General features: G+C 42.8%; 1 long non-coding RNA gene across 2 annotated transcripts in view; it reads left to right on the top strand.

Moving 5' to 3' along the window:
• The first annotated feature begins 3,487 nt into the window (after window positions 1-3,487).
• Window positions 3,488-24,119, top strand: part of LOC103351190 (uncharacterized) — a 148,161-nt gene continuing 127,529 nt past the window's right edge. For both annotated transcript variants that reach the window (XR_011380782.1, XR_518974.4), the window contains exons 1-2: window positions 3,488-3,622; window positions 17,884-18,400. This is a non-coding gene — a long non-coding RNA (uncharacterized lncRNA). The remainder of the gene's footprint in view (window positions 3,623-17,883; window positions 18,401-24,119) is intronic.

Raw genomic sequence — 24,119 nt, 5'->3', positions numbered from 1 at the left:
ACATTTATTGAACTCTTTCTATGTGTTGGCCACTTAATAAGCGTCAGACTCAATACTAAGGGCTTTCATTCAATCCTCACATCAGTTCTATGAAGAGAGTAGTCATTATTAACATTAGTTATTATTATTACTCTCATTTTACAGTTGAATGAACCAAGGAATACCCAGGATCACACTGCTGCAATTTTTTAGCTGTCTCTTTTATATAAATATATATATACATATATGTATATATAATTTATTTTTCCTCCCAAAGAGACCTTTTATTTAAGGAATACAAACTTCATGCATTTCATAAGTACAACTTTAGGAATATAGTGATTCTTCCCAACCAACCTCCTCTTCCTTCTCCCTTTCCCAGTCCCATTCTCCACTAAGATTCATTTTCAATTATCTTTATGCACATAAGACCAACTCTATAATAAGTAAAGAGTCCAACAATTTGCACATACACACACAAAAAAAACTGTTCCTCAACAGTTAAGACAAGGGCTGTTCAAAGTCATTGCATCTTGAAGTTAATGTCACTTTTTTTTTTTTTAGAAACTTAATTAACTTGAAAGAAGCACCCAAGAATGATACATCTTTTGCAAGCACTTAGACATAATTTTAATACAACCCCTTGAGGTCAGAGGTCCTGCATGGGAAGTAAGTGCACAGTTGACTCCTGTTGTTAATTTAACAATTAACATTCTTATGTATGACATCAGTGATCACCTGAGGCTCCTGACATGAGCTGCCTAGGCTATGGAATCCTTTTGAATCCACAAACTCTGTCAGTATTTAGACAAGGCCATAAGCAAAGTGGAAGTTCTCTCCTCCCTTCAGAGAAAAGTACCTCCTTCTTTGATGACCACTTCTTTCCACTGGGGTCTCAACCAGCAAGGTCCTCCACAGTGTCTTAGCTTTCCATGCCTGAAATGCTCTCCTGGGCTTTTCAGCCAGACCAGAATGCCTTAAGGGCTGATTCTGGAGTCATGGTGCTACTTAAAGTGATTGTTATTCTATGAGTCAGCTCTATGGACTCCTTCCCATGTTGGAGCATTCACTCCTTTTTAATTCTATCTATTAATGTTACCAGACACTTAATCCTATCCATATGATCACTTTAGCACTTAAGATGGTATTTTTACCACCCAGCTTAAGGGGATTTGGGGCCCCATGGCAAGTTTTTAAATTGTACCCTTAGAAGTAAATCTGTAAGAATGTATGCAGAACTACACAGATTTACTGTCACAAATTTCATACACTTCATAATTACAACTTTAGGAACATGGTGATTCTTTCCACAGTGCTCCCCCTCCCACCCATACTCCCACCCCTTTTCCTTCTCCCTCTTTTATTCCTACTCTTATTTTTTACATTCATTTGCAATTAAAAAAAAAAGTTTATACAAGTGGCCAGCATTTTGGCACAGCAGTTGAAGCTGTTACTGGCAAGCGTTAGCATCCCTTAATGGAGTGCTGCTTGGAGTCCTAGATGTTCTGCTTCCAATCCAGTTTTCTGCTACTGTGCCTGAGGAGAAAGTGGAGACAGCCCAAGTGTTTAGGCCCCTTCCACCCATGCAGTAGACCTGGATGGAGTGTCTGGCTCTGACTTCAGCCTGGCCCAGGCCTGCTATTGTGGTGATTTAGGGAGTGACCCACCAAATGGAAGATCTCTCTCTCTCTTCCCCTCTGTCTGATGCTCTGCCTTTCAAATCTTTTTTTAAAAAAAAATTATGAGAGAGAGAGAGAAAGAAAAGCAGATAGAGCCTGCTATAGCTGGGGACAGAGCCAGGAGCTTGGAACTCAATTTGGGACTCCCACATGGGTGGCAGGGACCCAACCATAGAAGTCATACCTGCTGCCTGCTAAAATCACACCAGTAGGAAGCTGGATCAGAAATAGAATAACCAGGACTTGAACTAGGTATTCCAACATGGGATGTGGGTTCCCCAAGAGGCGGCTTAATCTGCTGTGCCACAACACCTGCCTCTGCTGCAACTTTTAAAGCTGAAATTCAACTGTGGGCCAACTGACCCCTGCAATCCACATCCCAGTCCCCAGTACCATAAGTGCTTTGTCAGAAATTTGGGAAATGATGTTTTTGTGTAACCATGCTGAGATGACATATTTGGCTTAACACTCTCTAAAGCTGTATCTTTTGACACAAACTGGAATGTATCCCCAAATTCCATTTTATTTCTAAAAAGGAAGGCAGCTAGTGTTTTTACCCTCTGCCATTGCTCGTCTCTCCTTCCTCATCGCTTCGAACAGTTCCCCTAGGATGATGAGGTTCAGGATGCTCACTACTTTGTGGCAGGTGACTCTTGCTGAGGCCATGTGCTGCAAAGGGGCCACAGCTTTCTCAGCTTGGGAAATCACAGCTCACTCTACAAGGGGGCTCCCAAAGGTTTAAAGGAAATGAATATTATGAAAATGTTTTACACCACAATACGTGTGTTACTTCATTTCACTTTTCCATGAATTGTTCGAAGAACTCTTGTATTTTAACATTGCAAGGCTAATACAAAGGGAGCTTGATAGAATTGCTGTTATGCATTTCATTTCCCAGGTCAAGTATATTGCTGGAGTTCACCTTTATCTCCACTTCTCCCTCCAGCTGCACTAGCCCAGGCAATGAGTCTGTCTGGGATTGCTTTTCCTGATATTTCCTTTTCCCCATCTCCCTGTATCTTTACAGTAGGAGAAAGGATGGATTAAAGCAGATTAAAGATTATTAAACATTGACATACCTCCCAATGAGAGATAGAGAGTCTTTCTCCCATCCATGGGTGAATTCTATACTGCTCTGACTAACAGAATACAGTGGAAATAATTCTGAGACCATTTTTGGACCCAGACCTTGAGAGACTGGCAACATCTACTTCTACTTGCAGGCCACACATAAGTCCGACTACCCTGATGGAGAGACCATAGAATGAGGGTCTGTGGTTATAGGGAAAAGGAGGGGGGCCCAGCTGAGCATGCCAAGGGACCAGACACATGAGTAATGCTTTCTGGTCTGCAGACCAGACCAAACATGAGACAAATGGCACAGAGGGATCCCAATTAAAGCACAAGGAACAGAATTGTGTGAGTTCCTGACCCATAAACCTGGCATCTAATAGAATCGTGGTTGTTTTATTGTAGTGAGCTACCTGGCAGTATTTTGCAGATACAGGTTCATAGGTCCCTGGGCTGGATCATTTCAGCATTGAAGGCCCCTAGACTTTAGGTGTGCATGCACAGGTATACCACTCCTCTGTCTAGCCCAACTCAATGCATGTAAGCATGTGAAAGAGTAGGCTGCCTTCTCCAAAGAGCTGTTAATTTTTAGACCATTCTGCAAGACAATCACTAGTGTGCTATCCTGTGGAGCAAGTCTTCGCAACTGATTACACATTGTTAATGAAAGATTAATCCGTTAGTAGATGAGTGTCTCACAATTCATAGGCCAGTTGGAATCTGGGCCTACGCTAAGTACACTGAGCCCACGCTTTGCTTTTCTCTTTAATTTCCTCAGTTACATATTTGCAAAAGTCAGAAGGTAAATCTCTTGACTTCCGTAGAAACACACAGACAACCCTGCTCCCAGACTGATCAGGAAATGGCTAATCATCGAGGAGAAAGACGTAAAGGTATGCTCTTACAGTTAATAATTTCTAAATATAGGTTCATTCTTCTATTTAATTTAATGTATTTTAATGTATAGTCTATTTAAGTGGCTGTGAGAAAACAGTATATTTTGGAAACATAATGCAGTTTTTGTTATTCACACTTTGTCAGTCCATAATATATTTTTGTGGAAATGAGAAAAATAAAAAAAAATAACCCAAGAGAGAAATAACAGATTTGAGACCACTGTCTTAATAGAAAACACCTAGGCTTTAGAGATTTGCACTTTGATTGACAGACTGACCACATACTGGATGTGTGATTTGTGTTCAGTGTCTTCAATAATATTCCTTTAAAAATAAAGACTGGGAGTGGCATTTGGCAAAACAGTAAAGAAGCTGCTTGGATCTCTGCATCCCATATTGGAGTGGGTGGGATCAAGTCCCAGCTCCACTCTGATTCTACCCTCCTGCTGGTGCATACCCTAAGAGGTAGTACCTGGTGGCTCAGGTGCTTGGGCCCCTGCCACCCACGTGGGAGACCTGGAAGAAGCTTTTGGCTCCTGGCTCTGGCCTGGCCCAACCCGGGGTTGATGCTGCCATCTGGGGAGTGAACCAGCAGATGGAAGGTCTCCCTGTCTCCCCCTCTTGCTGTAACTCTGACTTTCAAATAAAAAACAAATAAATCTTTTTAAAAGAAAACATATAAATAAAAGTAAAAGGTGAATATCCTTAAGAGCCAGGCACTGTGCTATAAACACTGCGAAAAAAGCACACAGCTCAACTGCTGTCTCCCTTATGTCTCTGAGCCTTACTTTTCTCCGAAGTAAAATACCCAACCCCAGGGGATGCTCTGTGAAGAGTACATGCTATAGAGCTGGTGTTTAAGACAAAGGTTGACTATTAAAGACAGAGTCACAGCAAAGTGCCAGAGCTTGTCCCTTTCCATAAAAACAATGGATCCTAGTATAGGAAAAGCCAGGGAACAAATGGTACTCTCTGTATCACATGCTCCATTTTCTTTCATTCAGCTTTTTCCTCCAGTCACTGCTGTGGCATCCAGCCCAGCACAGCTGCAGCTGCCCATGCCTGCCTTGAGGGCACCAAGCTTAGGCCCAGATTCCAACTGGTCTATGAATTGTGAGACACTCATCTACTAAAGGATTAATCCTTCATTAACAATGTGTAATCAGTTGCGAAGACTTGCTCCACAGGATAGCACACTGGTGATTGTCTTCACCTTCCTCCCAGTTTCTCCACACCCCGTGGGGGCTGGCACAGGAACAGCCTGCAGTCACAAGGAGTGACCCACCCATTGGAGCCAATCTTGACCAGTGTGGGATTCCAAACCAGAGGACCAATGCTTCCTCTTTCCATCGCTTGGCCAAAGAGTTAGAGGACTCACTATTTGAGGAATTTCAGACAGGAAGCACCCAGTGGCCCGGAGCAGGGTCCGATTCAGCACAGCGGCCTTTGTGTTCGCCTCCCTGTCTTCTCTGCTCTCCTGCTCCTACTGCCCAGCATCTCTTCCCTAGTGACTTGCAGGCATGCAAGCCCTGTCTCGGGCTTTTCTGCGGAAGGGAAATCAGGCTGCCCCACCATCTTTAAAGCATCTAGATTAAGTAGTCAGAATTTTGTTATTGCCGGAGTACATAGAATTGGCCGTATACAATATAAAATCCAACCATTAAAGAGTGAAGTAAATCAATCCAGCTGACTTAAGAGATTTCCATGACATATTGTTGGGTAAGAAAAGACAGAATCAGAGAAGTGTGTATAATAAAAGTGTATAATAAAATTGAAAACAAAAAAGCCCTATATCTTATATGCTAATTTGTCAATTTGTATGTGTATGTGTGTATGCATTTCTTCTTTAATTGTATATATAGGCTTAAAAGCATACATTTTAAAATTTATCTAAAAATGTGGTTGAGGGTAAGGGAATGGAGGGGAGGAAGTTAGAAGAATTAAAAGTCCTCAAAAAGGAACAAAATACATATGACATGACAATGTGATTCCATTCGTGTACAACTATACATATGAGAACATGAATGCATGCCCATGAAAGGTGTGTGAAGCAGAGTGACCAAAGGCTAACGGTCATCATCACTGCGGTGTGCCTTTCAGGTCGGCTTTTAATTTCTTCCTTACACTTGTCTTGCTTTAAGTTTCGCAATAAGCACAGGTTAATTACATAATCAGAAAGACAATAAAGCAATGATTATACAAACAAAACACAAAATGGTGATTAAGAACTCTGACTGGCAACTCCAGCTTTCTGCCAATGCGGCCCCTGGGAGGCAGCAGGAAATGGTGCAAGTACTTAGGTTCATGCCATCCATGTGGGAGATCCGGATGGGGTCACCAGCTCCTCACGGTGGCACCTGTGGGGAGCAACTGAGACTAGGCTAAGTTACTGGAATTAAGACTTATTCTATGCATCTGCTCTCCCACAATATGGCGCTGGGAGAGGAGGAAACAGCTTCTACACAGCTGCCTCCAGTTTGACCAGTAACCTGCAGGAGCTGATCCTGCTCCTGATTGGAGGAGAGCAGCATACTCGGTGTGTGGGTAGCAGAGTTGGGATTGGTGGAAGAGGACTATAAAGGAGGAGAGAGACAACACGCACCAAGAACATCTATCTGAAGGAACACCTGTGCAGCCCCCGAGAGAGAGCCGGCCGGCGGTGTGCCGCTCCCCCGCGGAAGTGGGGAAAGTGGCAGGGGGAACCGCCCTTCCACGGAGGTGGAAGGGTCGGTAGCCAACCCAGGAAGAACCAGCAGCAAACCCGGGGAGGGCCGAGCAGACAAAAGAACAGCGCAGGGTCCTGTGTCATTCCTCCGCGAAGAGGGGGAGCGACATAATGGTGCCGTGACTCGGATAGGAAACCTAGGAGGGAAGAAGTGGGAAGAAGTGGGAAAATACCGGAGAGAGAGACTAGCAAAGAGCCTAGGGAAAAGCCGGACGGAAAAGGTGCCGGAAGAAGCTATCGAAAGCCTAGGCATAGACTCGGATACGGACTGTGGGAAAGAAGTTAGGATTGGACGTTAGGATTGAAAGCGAAAGTGAAAGCTGGAAGAAACATAGACTCGGATATGGACTGTGGGGAGAAGCCAGGAGAAATGAGAGGGGAATATTGTTGGAAGAAAAGTTAGGAAACATACCGGGTAGAGAAAAATGTTAGGGAAAATGAAGCTGCGGGGGCAGGCTGAGGTGGAGACGTAAGCTAGCTTGGGATTTGTCAATTCAGCCCGGGGAGCAAAAGGCGAAAAGCTAAAACCAGAGGCGGAGACGCGTAAGCTAGGTTGGAATCCGTCAGATTAGCCCGGGGAGCAAAAGACGGGAAGCCAAACCGAAGCGGAGACGTGAGCTAGGTTGAATTCGCCAGGTTAGCCCGGGGAACTTAGACTGAATACCGGTGGCGGAAACGTGAGCTAGGCTGTGTGACTCGCGGAAGCCGCCGCGTGCAGAGAGCACTCAGGGCACGAACGGGGAGAGCGCATGAGGCGCGAGTAGAGAGAGAACGCGGGGCTGGCGTGAAGGCCGTGGTGCGGGTGCAAAGGGTGCGGAGACCACGGAGCGCGCGAAGCCGGGAAGCCGTGCAGAGCCGGGAAGCCGCCGCGGGGCGAGGTGCTGAGAAGCAGCCTCGGGGCGGGCGCCGGGAAGCCGTGGGGATAAGAGAAACAGAAGTTTAGAAGTAAAATGAGAAAAATAGGAATGCTGGCAGATAGAAGTAAAATAGGAGAAATAGGAATGCCCAGAGATAGAGAAATAGAGAAAAATAAGGCCTCCCCACAACATGGCAATGAGAGAGCTTGGATTCGGTCTGCCTGATTAGTAAGACGATAAGCACCTGTGGGCAGCTGCAGGTCACCGAAGACAGGCATGTTATCAACACCAATAAGTCTCCCCACAAGATGGCAATGAGAGGGCTTGGATTCGGTCTGCCTGATTGGTAGGGCTTGTAAGCACCTGCAGGCAGTTCTAGCAGAGCAGAGCATGCGCTGCAGGGCACCGAACACAGGCACGCATCAGCGCCTAAAAACCTCCTCACAACATGGCGAAGAGAGGACCCGGATTCGGTTTGCCTGATTGGTAGGGCTTGTAAGCACCTGTGGGCAACTCTAGCAAGCAGAGCAGAGTGTGTGCCACGGGGCACCGAAGACAGGCGCGTATCAATGCCAAAAAATAAAAAGAAAGGGGGAATTGTGGGGAGCAACTCAGGCTAGACTAAGTTACTCGAATTAAGACTTATTCTATGCATCTGCTCTCCCACAATATGGCGCTGGGAGAGGAGGAAACAGCTTCTACACAGCTGCCTCCAGTTTGACCAGTAACCTGCAGGAGCTGATCCTGCTCCTGATTGGAGGAGAGCAGCATACTCGGCGTGTGGGTAGCAGAGTTGGGATTGGTGGAAGAGGACTATAAAGGAGGAGAGAGACAACACGCACCAGGAACATCTATCTGAAGGAACACCTGTGCAGCCCCCGAGAGAGAGCCGGCCGGCGGTGTGCCGCTCCCCCGCGGAAGTGGGGAAAGTGGCAGGGGGAACCGCCCTTCCACGGAGGTGGAAGGGTCGGTAGCCAACCCAGGAAGAACCAGCAGCAAACCCGGGGAGGGCCGAGCAGACAAAAGAACAGCGCAGGGTCCTGTGTCGTTCCTCCGCGAAGAGGGGGAGCGACATAATGGTGCCATGACCCGGATAGGAAACCTAGGCAGGGTTTAGTGTCGTTCCTCCACGAAGAGGGGGAGCGACAGGCACCAACCAGGAGCCCTGGTGGTCAAGTGGGGAATGATCCAGTAGATGGGAGCTCTTGCTCTTTATCAGTCTTTCTCTGTCTCTTAAGTAAATAAGATATTTTTTAAAAGGAATAGATCTTTAAAAACAAAAAGAAAAGAAAAAGAATACAGACAGACAAAAGCAGAAAAAGAATACACCAGACAAGCACATTTCAGTATTGGCCATGTCACTATGGTTGTGCGATCTTGGGAAAGTTATTTCCATAGGTTTCAATACCTTTATATATAAAATGGAGACAATAAAAGCATAGTACTTAATTCACTGTTGAAAACATTAAATGGGAAATATAAGCAAAGCTTACAGAACAGTCCCTGACATATAGTAAATATATACGAAGTTAACTATTATAATTTTTTATCATTGCTTATAAGATGGAAAGCAGTGAAGTGTTTAGATGCTACAATGTTCAGTTGGGTAGGGGAAGAACGTAAGTCTCACTGTAGTCATGGCCTGGGCAACCCTTCATGCACAGCCATGGTACTCCTGGAGGTAAGGCAGCAAGGAAAGAAACAAAAAAAAAAAAACAAAACAAAACGAAAAAACCAGAAGCAGAAGAAAGGGAGGAAAAAGAAAGGGCCTGGAGAGGAAGAAAAAAGAGAAATTGAACAATCCCAAAGGCTTTCCTTGGACATCATGGGACAGGGGAGATCTGGCAAATGCCCCCTGCCCCACAATGTCCCACCCTACAGGGGGGATTCTCTTCCCAGCTTTCTGATCAGAACAATCTTTAAGAAGTATGCAAGTTCACGATGATGATCTATTTTTTTCTTAACTGAGATGCAACTGTTAGTACAGTACATTTTTGCTGACATTCATGTCACATTTCCTAGATACCAGATTAAAAAATACTTTTAATTAGTTATAAATGGGAATGTACACACAACAAGTCTGAGACTGCGTCTTCATCAAAGTTTGCTTCAAGTCCCATACATGTGACTTTAGTGCCAATTCTTATTAACTGTGCAATGCAGTGGGCTGACACCCATGACACATTTCCCCAAATCCAGTCACAAAACTACTTCTAATTAGCTATAAATGAGAATGTACACACAACATTTCCAGTAGCCACTCTGTTCCTATCAAAGTTCACATCAGAGAAAACTTAAACTGTTACCACTGAGCTGCCCGGCTGCAATTCCAAAAACTCCGATTTCAGAAATGCTTAGAAAAGTGACTCTTTAGATCTTGCTAGGTAAACAGATCTGAGGTAGATTCATTTCAACCCAAGCCCTTTATTTGATAGACATGCACTCATGAGCCCAACTAAAATGCATACCATAGCCCTTTCAAAGCCCATGATAAAATTACTTGGTTAAATATTTTGGCTAGATGTCCTGTTTCCAGAGGCCTGGGCTTTGAATTCTGCAGCTTCTGCATTTGCATGTGGTGATCGGGGCAGGATTGAATGGCACCACATCTGCCAACCTCCATAAGAACCAAGCCCCACAGGGGAGGCCCCAGGGACCCATCGTGACACTGTGAGCCATGCTGACTGAGGACTCCGGGCCTCAATTACCGCCTTCAACTCCCCAGGCCTTTAACGTCCTTCAGGAGTGCTGGCTTTAAACACCTCAAGATAATCACAGATCATAAAGTACCTCCCGTGGTTCAAAGTGTGGAGTTTATTAAATCATCTTAGTTCAGAATAATTCAGACACTCTGCAAACTCCAGGTTGTGCAGCATTCTGACCTGGTCTTCGATCTGTGCAATCTCTCCTTCATTTTGTAACAGGCTCTGTCTTCTGTTGCTCAATGCAAATAGCAATCCTCTGCAAGTCATAAGGCCACAACTTGTGCATGGTGCAGGCCCGTAAAAGTAGAGCTTTATGATAGGGGAGGAAAAGAAGTTTTCAACTTTGCTTACTTTCCCTGCCTTTAAAAACTCATTAAATGGGATTCTGCCTTTCACTTGCCGAAGTGTTTAAAACCCTTTTTAATGAAAAATTCTAATCCTATATAATCACACCATAAGTACTTTCTTTCTGTTCAATGAGGAAACAGTGCTAAATTTTAATGCATACCACTGGCAGGCTATAATAAAAGTGTTCAGTTGGTTTTAAATCCGATTAGTTTAACTGTTACAGATTAGGAAAAAATCCCAAGTGATTGCAGCAAGTCACCCATTCAAGGGACCTAACTTAGGGCTCTGATCATGCTGGACCCCAAGGGAACATCAACACTTTGGGATCCTGTTGGCCCCGAATGTATTCAAACGCTAATTAAAGCAAGGACCTGCCCTAGGTATTGCAGAGATGTAAAGAAAGATAAGCTTGTGGGCTGGCGCAGTGGCATAGCAGGTAAAGCTGCAGCTTGCAGTGCTGGCATCCCATATGGGTGGTGGTTCAAGTCCTGGCTGCTCCACTTCTGATCCAGCTCTCTGCTGTGGCTTGGGAAAGCAGTGGAAGATGACCCAAGACCTTGGGCCCCTGCACTCGACTGGGAGATCCAGAGGAAGCTCCTAGCTCCTGGCTTCGGACCAGCACAGCTCCAGCTGTTGCAGCCAATTGGGGAGTGAACCAACAGATGGAAGACCTCTCTGTCTGCCTCTCCATCTCTCTCTGTGTAACTCTTTCAAATAAATAAATAAGTCTAAAAAAAAAAAAAAGAAAGAAAGATAAGGTTGCAAATAGGAGGCAGAGAGGGCAGAAGGCAAAATTGGATAGGGCAAGTGCAGAGTAGGAAATCCTACAAGAATATATAAAGGACAAAACAGCAACTCAGGGAGATGCTCCCCCACCCAGGCTTTCTGGCAGATATAACTTCTAAAAGAAGCCTCAAAGACACACAGAGGGGTGTAGTAGGTTAAGCATCCGCCTGCAGCGCCAGCATCCCATGTGGGTGGCGGTAGAGTCCTGGCTGATCCACTTCCTATCCAGATCCCTGTTGATGGCCTGGGAAAGCAGTGAAAGATGGCCCAAGTGTCTGGGACCCTGCATCCATGTGGGAAGAAGTTCCAGGCTCCTGGCTTCTGATCAGCCCAGTTCCAGCCATTGCGGCCATTAGGGAATGAAGCAGATGGAAGACTCTCTCTCTCTCTCTCTTTCTCTCTCTCTTTCTCTGTCTGTAACTATGCCTCTCAAGTAAATAAATAAATCTTTAAAAAGAAAGATGCACAGAATGCCACTGATGAGGAGACGAGGACATGCCAGCTAAGGCGAGAAAGGATATAAAACTCGCCCAGAATTAGGAGAAGTGGTTTGTTGGGAACTTAGACAATGGAGGGGAACTCCTTTGGTGGAGCACTGCTGCGGTGCAGACCCTGTCGTAGGCATTCCCATCTGGTTTTTCATTTAATCCCCACAGCATCCCAGAGGGGCGCGTTATCATTATTGCTGTTTTATAGATGAGAATGCTCAACCTCAGCTAGGAAGGGGTAGCCGTGGGAAGGAAAGCACGCGTGAGACTCGTCCATTCTTGGTGTTGGTGACTCCTGGATCATCCTTCCTCTGAGCCATCACCAAGGCCCAGCTGGCTCTAAAAAATCTTTCTTGACCACCTAAGTTCCATGTGATGTTTCTGACCCCTGAATCCATGGCATTCCTGTTGCGTCTTCCCTGAGCTGCACTAATCCCACCCTGCCTTAAGTTATTTCTCATGCAACTGCTTACTTATTTCTCATGCAACTGTGCTTCTTGACTGGCAGGGTCAGCTGTGTAGGGCAGGAATAGCAAAAACACCTGAGAAAAGACATATACCTATGTTTTAAGATTTATTTATTTATTGAGAAGGCAGAGTGACAGAGAGAGAGGGACAGACAGAGATATCTCCGATCTACTGTTTCACTCTCCAAATGACTGCAATGGCCAGGGCTGGGCCAAGCTGAAACCAGGAGTGAGGAACTCCATCCAGGCCTCCCACGTGGGTGGCAGGGGCCCAAGAACCTAGGCCATCATCTTCTGCTTTTCCAAGCCCATTAGCAGGAATCTGTATCAGAAAGAGAGTAGCTGGGACTCAAACCAGCACTCCAATATGGAAAGCCAGCAATAAAGCTGCTAACCTGCTATACCACGATGCTGGTTGTTAGGAAAAGAGTTGCAGATTGGTGCCTCCTCACACAGGGCACCAAAAATATTAGGAAAAGAAGTGCAGAAGAGAGATGAGGCAGTGTACAAATTTACAGCCAGACTGAATTCATTCAGAGAAAACAAATTCGTGGAGGTGGGTGACCAACTGCCTGCACATTGACGGAACATGTGGCAAAAGGCCCCAACCCCCAGGGTCTGGGCTTTTTTATATTTTAGGAGGGCTAGGGTTGAGGGTGGAGATGGGGGCAGCAGGTGGAAGGGAATTCCTGGAACTGGTCTTTCAAGTGGCCAGGGGGGATGGATGTGAAGGCAATAGGGTGTGAGACCCAGTTGAGATTCAAGGGCAAGGAATACACTCCAGTGTTTATCTATCTTTAGATAGATAATGATCCGGAATGGCTGGGGTTTATGTCTTTGTTCCATCACTGGCCCCAACAGATACATATTTAAATATTTATATTTACATTTATGAGACTCACCTCCTAGTGCCATTCTTCATAATCTTAGACTGGTAGAGGGGAGGGGAGATATCCGAAACCTAGGAATGCACTCCAGAACACAGGCAGGCAGCACAGTGAACATTTGAAAACACCCCTTCAGTGACTCTGAGTCTCTCCCAGGTGAGAACAGTTAAGCTAGCTGGATTCAAAATCAGGTGATTCGACAGCAGGTCCTGACTCTGTGTCATCCTAAACAATTTATTCTCTTTGAAACTCAATTTTATGATTTATATTTTGAAAATCATTGTATGTGTCTTACCTCCATTTTAGGACTATTGAAAGTATCAAAGTAATAAATCTAAAGTTAAGTCTGGCTAACGCCACACCTATGTGATGCTGTGGCATCAATGTACCTTTATTTGAAAGCAGGATTGTACATCTTGCTTTTACATACACATCCTTAGTGATTGCACATACTAGATGTTTAATAATTCATGTCAGTTCATGATGGGTCTCTCAGGGTCTTGGAGAAATAACAGCATATCCAACCACAATGCTGGGATAAATACTGGGAGGCCTCCCACGTTGCGGAACAGCTCTGCTGCCCTTGCCGTCCCCCACCTGTATACATGTTAAAGACAATGCTTTGTGCCTCTGAAAGGAGAAGCCTGGAGCTCTAGGTTCTCATTATTTCCCAACTTTCTTCTCTCATATTCTCCATTTTCTACCTCCTAATCAAGACGCTCACTGATACCTCCTCAAAGCCCACAAAGGGTGACTTCTGCCTTAGATGAATGAATGGGTACTCAAAAGTAGAGGACACTTTTTTAACCTTTCAAAAAGAAACTCTGCTAATGAGTGATAAGAAATTAATTTCCTCAATAAAAAAAAGGACCAGGAAGAGGAAATGAAAGCCAAATGCAAACCCCTCAGTAAAAGAAAGAACTGCAAAAAATAAAAATAAAAATAATAAGGATTCGCAAATGCAGGAAGAAATTAAAACAAACCTGCAGGCCCTCAGAAATAAAGCAATCAGGCAGCTCCACGCACACATCCCGTATTTGAATTTTTATTTCGCATGAAGTATTTTTGTATCTGCTTTGCCTAAATTTGGCCTCTTACCAAAGCCTAATGACTCTACTTTATGTTAAGCTTTTTGAAGAATCTAAACTTAAAATGAGAAAAAAAAACTGTTAATTTATCTTGCAGGGAAAGGTGTTATAATTTGAATGAAAAACAGCAAGCACACAGATAAAAAGGAGCTGGTACAAAGCTTGGGCAATCAGTAGCGGGTTTTTGTACCTGCAGGCTGAGAAATTGTCTCCAGTGTTGTCTGATGTTATTACCATCGCCTATTTTCACTTGTACATTAGGTTCAAGCATAATTGTGTTGAAGGTTTGAATGTTATCCAAAGATTTACTATTTTAACAGGCTCATAATGTTAAAACACTATATGTGTTGACAGTGGTACTTACACTGTATTAGGCAAACAAATGAAATACATTTCTTTAAAATGTTAAGGAATTTAAGTTGACCTTTCCACAAGCCTTAATCAGTTCTGAAATGGACCTTTTTAATAATCTTTCTCTGATCATCCCACCTTTTATCCCATCCATCAGTAAACACCATATTATATACCACGTAACTTTATGATTCCAGAAACTGCCTTGTTATTAAAGGTGACAGAGCAGTGTGAGAAACTATAAGTTATATTCATAAACAATTATGATAAGTAAAATAATGCTTTGGTACCTAAAGCAAATGCCTCTCATTCATAAATCCAGCTTATGAAGTAAGGTCCAGGGCTCAGTAGGTTATCCTGCATTAAGACTGCAGAAGACATCAAATCCCAGCACAAGCAAAAAGATAAACCCAAGTTCAGAGGCAGTTGGAAGCTGACGTTGAGTTTAACATGGAAACAAAGAAAGAAAGGGTGGTCTATTTTATCTCAGAAGGTCCTTTTGGATCTATATTTGAAGAAATAATTCACTTTAAAATATGGGTCTGTTGTAAAAATTAGAGAAATACATGCAATCGTGAAAAAAATCTGATTCTGTCTCTCAGAAATGATTCTTGTTATTGTTTTCTTACTACAGACTTCACCTATGTTTATTTTAATAGGCTAATCAGAACATATTAAGTTTAAAATTACTTTTTTTCACTTAGTGTCTTGTTAACATCTTCCCAAGTGATGGAATATTCTTCAACTACAGAAACATTTCAATAGGGATACAGTATTCCACTAAGGAATGCTACACCGCTATGACTGGACATTTAGGTGCCTCTACAACCTAATTAAAATGATGATGAACTAACCCTGTGGCAGGTTCTTTTGGATTGCCAGACTACATCTCCCACTGTTCAAAAGACACTGTGCAGCTCTCACAAAGCCACTGATGCTTTTCTTAATGTACTGTCTCAGATGTCCTGTTGACCTCTGTGGGGAGCAACCCGGACTAGACTAAGTTACTGGAATTAGGATTTATTCTATGCATCTGCTCTCCCACAATATGGCGCTGGGAGAGAAGAAAACAGCTTCTACACAGCTGCCTCCAGTTCAGCCAATAAACTGTAGGACTTGCTCCTGATTGGAGGAGAGCGGCGTGCTCGGCGTGTGGGCAGCCGAGTTGGGATTGGCGTTGGAGGACTATAAAGGAGGAGAGAGACAGCATGCACCAGGAACATCTAAGGGGAACATCTAAGGGAACACCTGTGCAGCCCCCGAGAGAGCCGGCCGGCGGTGTGCCGCTCCCCTGCGGTGTGCCGCTCCCCTGCGGAAGTGGGGAATGTGGCCAGGGGGAACTGCCCTTCCACGGAGGTGGAAGGGACAATAGCCAACCCGGGAAGAACCAGCAGCAAACCCGGGGAGGGCCGAGCAGACGAAAGAACAGCGCAGGGTCCTGTGTCGTTCCTCCATGAAGAGGGGGAGCGACAACCTCTACTTAATTTTAAGGATAAAAAATATGTACACCTTTTACCTTAAAACAAAATTTCTCAAAATAATTTTATCTCCACTAATCTACATTTTTCTTTTATAATCCTAAAAGAGCAATTTATATGTATATATTTGTTCCCACAATATCCTCCCTAGAAAAAATATAATCTGAAAGACCATACACACCTAAGAAGCATTGCACAATTATTTACACTTAATCTGAAAACTATTCTCATTTCCTTATTGAGGAAGCCAGCAAATGCTGTTACAACTTGCATTGTGCCAAGACAGAAATAGTTGAGTATCTACACTGGGTATGTCTTTACTTCAAAGCCAAAGCCACAGGAATATTTGGTTTTCCTCTGTTTTCTCCAAATATCAGAAGCAGTACTTACTGTTTTTTATGCAAAGATAGTACTCTACTTTTAACTAATATTCAGACCTTGCCAGCCAATTAATTGATAAGAAGAAATTCTAACAAATCTCTTTTGACAGCAATATATGTATCAGTCTGGGCCAAAATCCTCGAGTTTTCAGCATTTCCACACTCTGTGACCCTGAGATATCAGTTTTACCCAAGGTTCATCTTGATGATTGAAATGAGCTAGTGAACAGTTATGACAATTATCTTAAAGGCTCCCATCACCTCTCTCATGAAGTGCTAGGACCTGTCCATCAGATCCTTCCACTATCTCCTTTGTGTAGCTAGCTTGTGTTCCTTCATTTCCTCATTGCACTGTATAATTTGTCTACCTTTACCTTCTCAGCTCTTCACTGATTCAGCTCAAAACCTAAGACTCCACCCATTCTATCTCTCAACCTTCAAACACCATCCAAAACTCCCATCAGACTAAACAATGGCATTCTCCTACTAAGTACTTCAAAGAACAATCCAAGCTGGCCTCAAAATCTCCCCTGGCTTGTTGGAAAGAAAAGCAGATTTCCAAAGAGTTCCATCTCAACAGCATGCCATTCCCCATGGAAAGTGTATTTGGATATAGATAGTGTTGTTACATATGCATGAGAATATGTTTTACTTATTCACCTGCCTTTTTTCAGCCTGATTGTGAGCCCCTAAAGACTAAGAACATGTTTTCTCTCAATTCTATAATGATCCCACCCCGACAGAGTCATACTGCTTGCTAAATGTTGGTGCCACCTTTCTCCACGGCAGTATCAGTAATTACAACATTCTAACTGGTTAGACATAAAGGAGAACACAGATTTTTAGAGTTGAAGTTAGCTAGTCCATCACCAACTTTTTTTAAGCTCATATTTGTTATTCACCATGTGCCATACACCTCTTTAATCTCTTTACATGAATTGTCCCATGTGATCCTCCCCAAAACTCATAATGTAGGAACTCTATCCTCATTTTTGTGTGCATGCCAAAACCTTTCTTATGCTTTTTCACAATGAAGTATACATAAATGAGTGAATAATAATAGCTCACTCCATATCAGAACTAGAGTGAAAACAGAAGGAGCCTTGGGAACAAAATCTAGCAAGACACTCACTCCCAGGGCCGTGCTAGTGCCTCTTTGGCCTCATCCAGTCCCAGCCCTAGCCTGAACCTCATTACATGTCAGGTAGTGCTTTAAACATATTTATGTATGTAGTACTCATTACAATCTCACTATAGTATTATCCTCTTTTACAAATGAGGAAATGAAGGTCAAATAACATGCCTAAAAGTCTCAGAGTTAGTGACAGGGATCTGATTCAAATCCAGTCATCTTGGCTAGTGGTAGACAGATAATTTAATGAATACATGAGTGATCGATGAATTAATGCATGAGTGAATGAATGAATATCAAGTCTCAGTACCACTGAGGCCAGAAACCTGTTTTTGTTTTTTGTTTTTGTTTTTGTTTTTGTTTTTGTTTTTTTTTTCCAGTTTTCAATCCAGCACAATCCCCAAGAACTCTAAATATCAAGTTCTCTTTGGTGGATTATCAAATCAAGTATGAGCAGTTGCTGATTATTCTCCAGTTGTTCAGAGGATAATTTTTTAAAGCAAGTAATGAGAGACATTTGAAACAAATAACATGTAAAACGTAACTGTGTATAATTTCTACTGTAGGGAACCTTGGAAACATCAGGAACATTTTGTGATCAGAAAAATGCCAAGGGCTTCAGCAACAGCAGCTGTGATGAAAGGATTTCCCAGAAATGAGCTTGTGAAACCGATCTTGTCATAAATTTGTTGAATGTAGTTGCTGCCTTGCCATCCATTATGAGTCCTATACAAGTGATTTGAAACCCAGTGGTACCTCATCGCCTTTGATCTAAACTCTACCTCCCATGTGATTGCTTGTGATATAGCTCACTTGTTCCTCATATCATGGATTCAAAACCCAAAACATACTGCTGCTGATGATCACGATAAAACTTAATGGTTATCACCAGTGTCTCCCAGGCAAGTTTCCTCCCATTCTTTAAGCAGACAATCCACAACCCGGAGAGAAAGCTGAAGAAAGCAAGCCGAAAGAAAGGGTGTAACCCACAGGTCTGATTCCTCCCCACCCGCTGGTGAGTTTCCTACCACCTCTGGCTTTCCAGTGGGTCTCCTGGCGACACTCCCAAGCTCTCCAGAACTGGTGAGTAATGAATGTTTGCTGTTTCATGCTGTTTGGTTTCACATCCTCATGGTATCTCACCCAACTGAAACATCCGAGCCTAACGCTTCGCCCCTGTCAGGCAAGGCTTTCCTAGAGAGTGGAGATCTTAGCTTATGGCCACTCTTAAGACAGACACCTCAGGACCAAATTAGAAAGAAAATATACTAAAAGTCACAACAAACCTCAGTCATAACAGTGTGTCCAAGAAGTTCATGGAACCATTTGACAAGATTTCATAGATTGATCATTTGAAGCATCAGCCTAGTGTTTTATTTGAATATGTTTCTATCTATTCCGTGCCTCCTTAGGATAAGACTGTCTGAAGGCTTGGTGCTTTGCTATATGATATTAGCTTTAGGCAGCATCTAATCCCTCACATCAAAAGATAAGCAAAACACTATAAAATGTTAGGAAATGTAAAAATCTTTACTTTTATGTTACTTTTTACATTTTAATCTGTGTTACTATTTCAGGGAATAAATAACATGAGTTTGTATAGTGAAATGCAACAAATATAGACTCTGATTTTGTGTGGTGCTCCATTGTGGACTTGAGATATCACTGAACCTGGGTTATATCATCTTGTTACTGATCTGCTTATTAATAATCTGAAAGATTAATAAGCCATGTGGGCTCTTGCCACATATTCAGAGAAGAATTCTGAATATTGGCAGAAATAAACCCAGCAACATGATAAGTTTTAAGCTTTTTATTCAGTGAGAGAAATGCATAGGAGACTGAGGGCATTAATCTAATCTAAGGGAGAAGGGAAAGTCTGGAAATTAAGTTGGAATCCACACCAAGCAGAAAGCAGGCCAAAAGCCATGTGCAGCAAGCGTTTGGTTTAGAGCAGTTATTAACAGCTTATTATGGGCAGCCAGCGAAGAGAAGGCAGAGAGTATAGGTGACCCGAGGGCCACGTGCCCTGACGGCATGGGGCAACAAAGGTCCACAATGGTGAAAAAGGGCAAAAGGGCCAGGCCCACCGTGTTTCAGGCCTTTAATCCATTTCCAAAGGGGTGTGGTTAATTAGTCTGACTGGCAGGTGGACACACAGGTGTTGGTCAGGTAGGGACATGAGCTCACACAGGGGCTTGGTGAAGGCATGGTCTTCCAGCTCACAAACTTAATTGATTTTATCCTATATGCCTGCCTACATCAATTTTAGCAATTTTTATGAAGATTGGCCATAAAGTACAAAAGAACATAAAATGCCAGCCCTTGTCAAGCATTCAATGTATGGCAGCTTTTATTATTCTATCATGTATATTTTTATAACAGAAGAATCATAGTGATAAACATAGTGATAAACCATGATAAACTGATATTCATAAATCTAATATGAAATGTGGCTACCAGAGGTACATAAAATATTGAAGAGCCAGTTATCAGTCTGGATAGGCTAAATTATGCTGAAGTAACAAATTAAAAGCCTACATCTCAGTAGCTTAACACAATGAGGGTTTGTCTTTTGCTCCCTGAAAATGTCTGAAGCCAGATAGCAGGGGTTTGGCTTCACTTATGCAGGGTCTGGAGGTGACAGAGATGCTCCCTTCCCACTGCTGCTACTTCTGAATGAAACCTTCAGTGTCCTCCATGACAGGCAGAGTCAGAGGGTGCTGGGGAGACTCACATTGTGAATACATATGCATGATATATGTGACTTTCACCTCAGCCACCCACAAAGACACTCAACACAGTCTCAACTAACTGCAAGGTGATACAGAAATGCAGTTATCCTATGTGCTTGGAGGGAAAGGAGAATCAGACTTGGCAAGGACTCCAACACTACTTCAAAATGTCCTTAGTCCAGATAAAAGAGTCCTTAAATTCTGGAGACAATTAAATGGCTCTTTCCCCAAGTGGATTTATTCCCATTGTTGAAGAAATAAACCATAGCATTGGTTTTATAATTCAGGGGTTTTTTTAATTAAGAAATGAATTTTAGCCTTATGCTGAGTTGTCACAGGCTGATCTGGTCAGTTTGGGGGTGTGGAAAAGCATCACGTGTAATCATTGCAGGAGTTGCCTCATGTATGCCAAAATAAGAGAAGCTGTCAGCCAGAGAGGAACTTTGCACAACAAAGTGTTAAATGAAATAGTACCAGGCAAAATAAGGTAATGCTCTTTTGCTGTCTAGCACCACATAAGATGCTAACTGAAAGAGTAAATAAAAACACTCAACGTGCATTTAGCTTTCATAATTTACCTTCTGCAAGGTTGATTTAGAATATGCAGAATATGCCACATTATTTAGGCTGTAAAAAGGAGCCGCTTTACACTACCTGCCATGTACGATTATAATAATCTGTCAGACAAATATAATTACAGAGTGTGATGTCTGTTTGAGTGTGAAGGCTTTGATTGTGTGGTATTGTCTGCTTTACACTGTGGCACAGCGTAAACAATTGTACTCTGTGGTAACTCTCAGCCAGGCTAATGCTCCGAGTCAGGAACGCCCCATCGCCCCATCGAAATAGCATAGAGGGTTGGGTTTGGGTTTGAGGTTGTTGGCTTTGTTTGCTTCTACACCGCCACCCACCACGGCTTTTCAAGTGCAAACTTGACCACAGTAAGCCTTCTGCAGTACCACGTGGCAGGTCTCCAAGATATTGTTAATAAATCATGAAAATGAATGGGAGGCTAAGGCAGGGCATGGTCCATTAACAAATACTGACCATTTTAATGATTAAAATAGATTGAAAAGGAAATGCATGGATCACTTCAATGATTAAAAAATAATTAGGTGACATTCCATGGCTTAAAGAATAAAGTTGTTATTTCATAGAATAAGTAGTGATTATAATTTGTTGTTAAACTCTCACACTGGTTGACAAAATAGAAAAGGTAGCCCTCATTAGAACCTTTCATAATAGCATCTAGTACAAGATTTAGAGTTTTCTTTTAAATTAATGATCTCCTTTCCCTTCCATTTATACTACTTGGATAAGGCTATTTTAAAATATATTTTTCAATCCATGGTCCTCTTATCACGGTACGCTCCATATGCAGAGGTTTTGCTGTGGAACTTCTCTACAGGAGACACATTCTGCTCCTGAAGATGAGTTCCTAGGTAAGATTTAGGAAGTGTCCACTTGCCAAATTCTGCTCCGTTGTTAATTCACTACTGGAGAAGGTTGGTATTGTAATCCAAAAGTGACCTAAATTAATAGCCCAAAGATACAATCTGGATTTGGAATCTGGTTTTCTTTTACATTACAAATATAGGGCATTCTGATGGTATCTAAACCTACTTACAAAGATCAAACAACTTTGCATTAATGACAGAAAACGTTCTCTGAAAGAGCATCAATATTCTCTCTTCTGGACAACTGGGAAAAGAATCCCAGAGATTTACACTGATTATGCCTTTATGCTAAGCATGTGAAATTATTTTCTCTATGAACCCACCACTGAGAAGGAATATTATTTTCATAATGTTTCAATGTTTGAGTAGTTCTAATGAAAGTAATAAATCATAAAATAATCACAAAATCATGACCTCTCCACATCGCAAAGACTTTTCCCAATTAGAAATGATTACTATCTTTCTTGGACCTCACTGTATCTTCTATAGTTTTCTTTCCTAGTAATTAAAAGCATATTATGTTTACTTTCATTGATCTATAAATTCCTGGAGACCAGAGATTATATTTACCCCTCTTTGTTTCCCTAAGGTTTAAAATAGTGACTACAGTTCACAATAGCTTACTACATATTTTATGAATAACTAGAAGAGAGGACCACACAATTTCAAATATGAAGTAATGCTAAGGAGATGGAAATATTAATTATCTTGATTTCACTAGTGCATGTGGGATATGTTCATTTATTGAAATGTCGCACTGCATCCCAAAATTATGAATACCTGGTCATAAAAAGCTTTTTTTAAAAAATTTATTTGAAAAGCAGAGTTACAGAGACAGAGAGAAAGGTCTTCCATCTGCTTGTTCATTCCTCAAATGGCTACAATGGCAGGGGCTGGGCCAAGCCAAAGCCAGGAGCCAGGAGCTTCATCTGGGTCTCCCACATGGATGAAGGGGCCCAACTTGGGCCACCTTCTATTGCTATCCCAGGTACACCAGCAGGGACTGAATCAGAAACAGAACAGCCAGGAATTGAACCAGTAGCACCTATGTAGGATCCCAGCCCTAAAGGTAGGGGTTTAACCCTCTACACCACAGTACCAGCCCCCATGAAAAGCTTTTTAAAAAATGTTTTAGGGCTGGCGCCGGGGCTCACTAGGCTAATCCTCTGCCTTGCGGCGCCGGCACACAGGGTTCTAGTCCCGGTCGGGGCGCCGGATTCTGTCCCGGTTGCCCCTCTTCCAGGCCAGCTCTCTGATGTGGCCAGGGAGTACAGTGGAGGATGGCCCAAGTCCTTGGGCCCTGCACCCCATGGGAGACCAGGATAAGTACCTGGCTCCTGCCAAAGGATCAGCGCGGTGCGCAAGCTGCAGCGCTGGCCGTGGAGGGTCAACCACCGGCAAAGGGAAGACCTTTCTCTCTGTCTCTCTCTCTCTCACTGTCCACTCCGCCTGTCAAAAAAAAAAAAAAAATGTTTTAGGAGGAGAAGGAAGTAAATGCTAACTAACCTGATCTGATCATTATATATTGTATATGTGTATCAAATTAGCATACTACACCCCATAAATATGTGCAATTAAAATAATCTTCAAAAATAATGAAATACTAGCTGGACTACCCATGAATAACTGAATCAGTAGAAGAAGGAATCCGGTACTACACTGTGACAGTGGATGTCTCTTAGCCCTTCTCCAGCATCCTTTCCCTCCCTCCCTCCCCCTTTTCCCACATCCCCAACATCCATTTGAAGATTCAGCTGGCTCCCAGGGAGCTCCTCTCCACTTTCAGAAGCAAAATATGAAACCTAGACTAGACCACTCATTGCATTCCATCCAGCTAACAAGCGACTGACTGCCCTAAGCTTACTACCTAAGTAAAGGTTTCCGTTCAGAGTGAATTTCGGGATTATTTCCAGGAAGCAAGAAAGAAAGATGCCTTTTGCTTCTGGTTGTGAAAGTGGACACAGGTCATCCAGGAGATGATGGCAGTTCTCTCGGGCCCATGAGGAGAGTGACTCTTAGAATGAAGCCAACACTAACAAAGGCATAGCAAAGACAGAGAGAAACTAGAAACCTCTCTTGACCCCAATCTTTTATCTGGACTTCTCAATTACAAAAGGGGAGTGGGGAGAGAGGGAGGAAGAGAAAGAGGAAATTTTCTTATCTTTCGTGTCAGTTTGGATCAGATTTTCTATTGCTTGCAAAACAGTGCTTCCTGACACAATTGTGAATAATGTCAGTGAATAGATGCGACTTGACCAAACACAAACTACTTTAAAAATATTAGCAAGGTCTACTACAAATAATCAATACTATTTATACCAATAAGAAGTGATGAACACCCCTAATTTACATTTCCCACTGAAAGAAACAGTGTTTCTTGTAGAAATGCTTGATCTCATATTTTTGGGATGTGTGATTATACCAAAAGGCCAGCAAGATCTCAGAAAGTTATTTTTTGTTCTACTTAATACTATTGGTTGAACTCTGTAATTAACACACAATTATTCTTAGGTGTTTAAATTTAACTGAAAAGTGATCTCTGTTAAATATAAGAGTGGGAATAAGAGAGGAAGGAGATGTACAATTTGGGACATGCTCAATCGGACTTGC

The sequence above is a fragment of the Oryctolagus cuniculus genome, chromosome 12 (genome assembly GCF_964237555.1).
Source record: "Oryctolagus cuniculus chromosome 12, mOryCun1.1, whole genome shotgun sequence".
Classification (NCBI taxonomy): Eukaryota; Metazoa; Chordata; class Mammalia; order Lagomorpha; family Leporidae; genus Oryctolagus; species Oryctolagus cuniculus.
The sequence above is the reverse complement of the archived record's forward strand: the minus strand, read 5'-3'. Positions and strand labels throughout refer to the sequence as shown.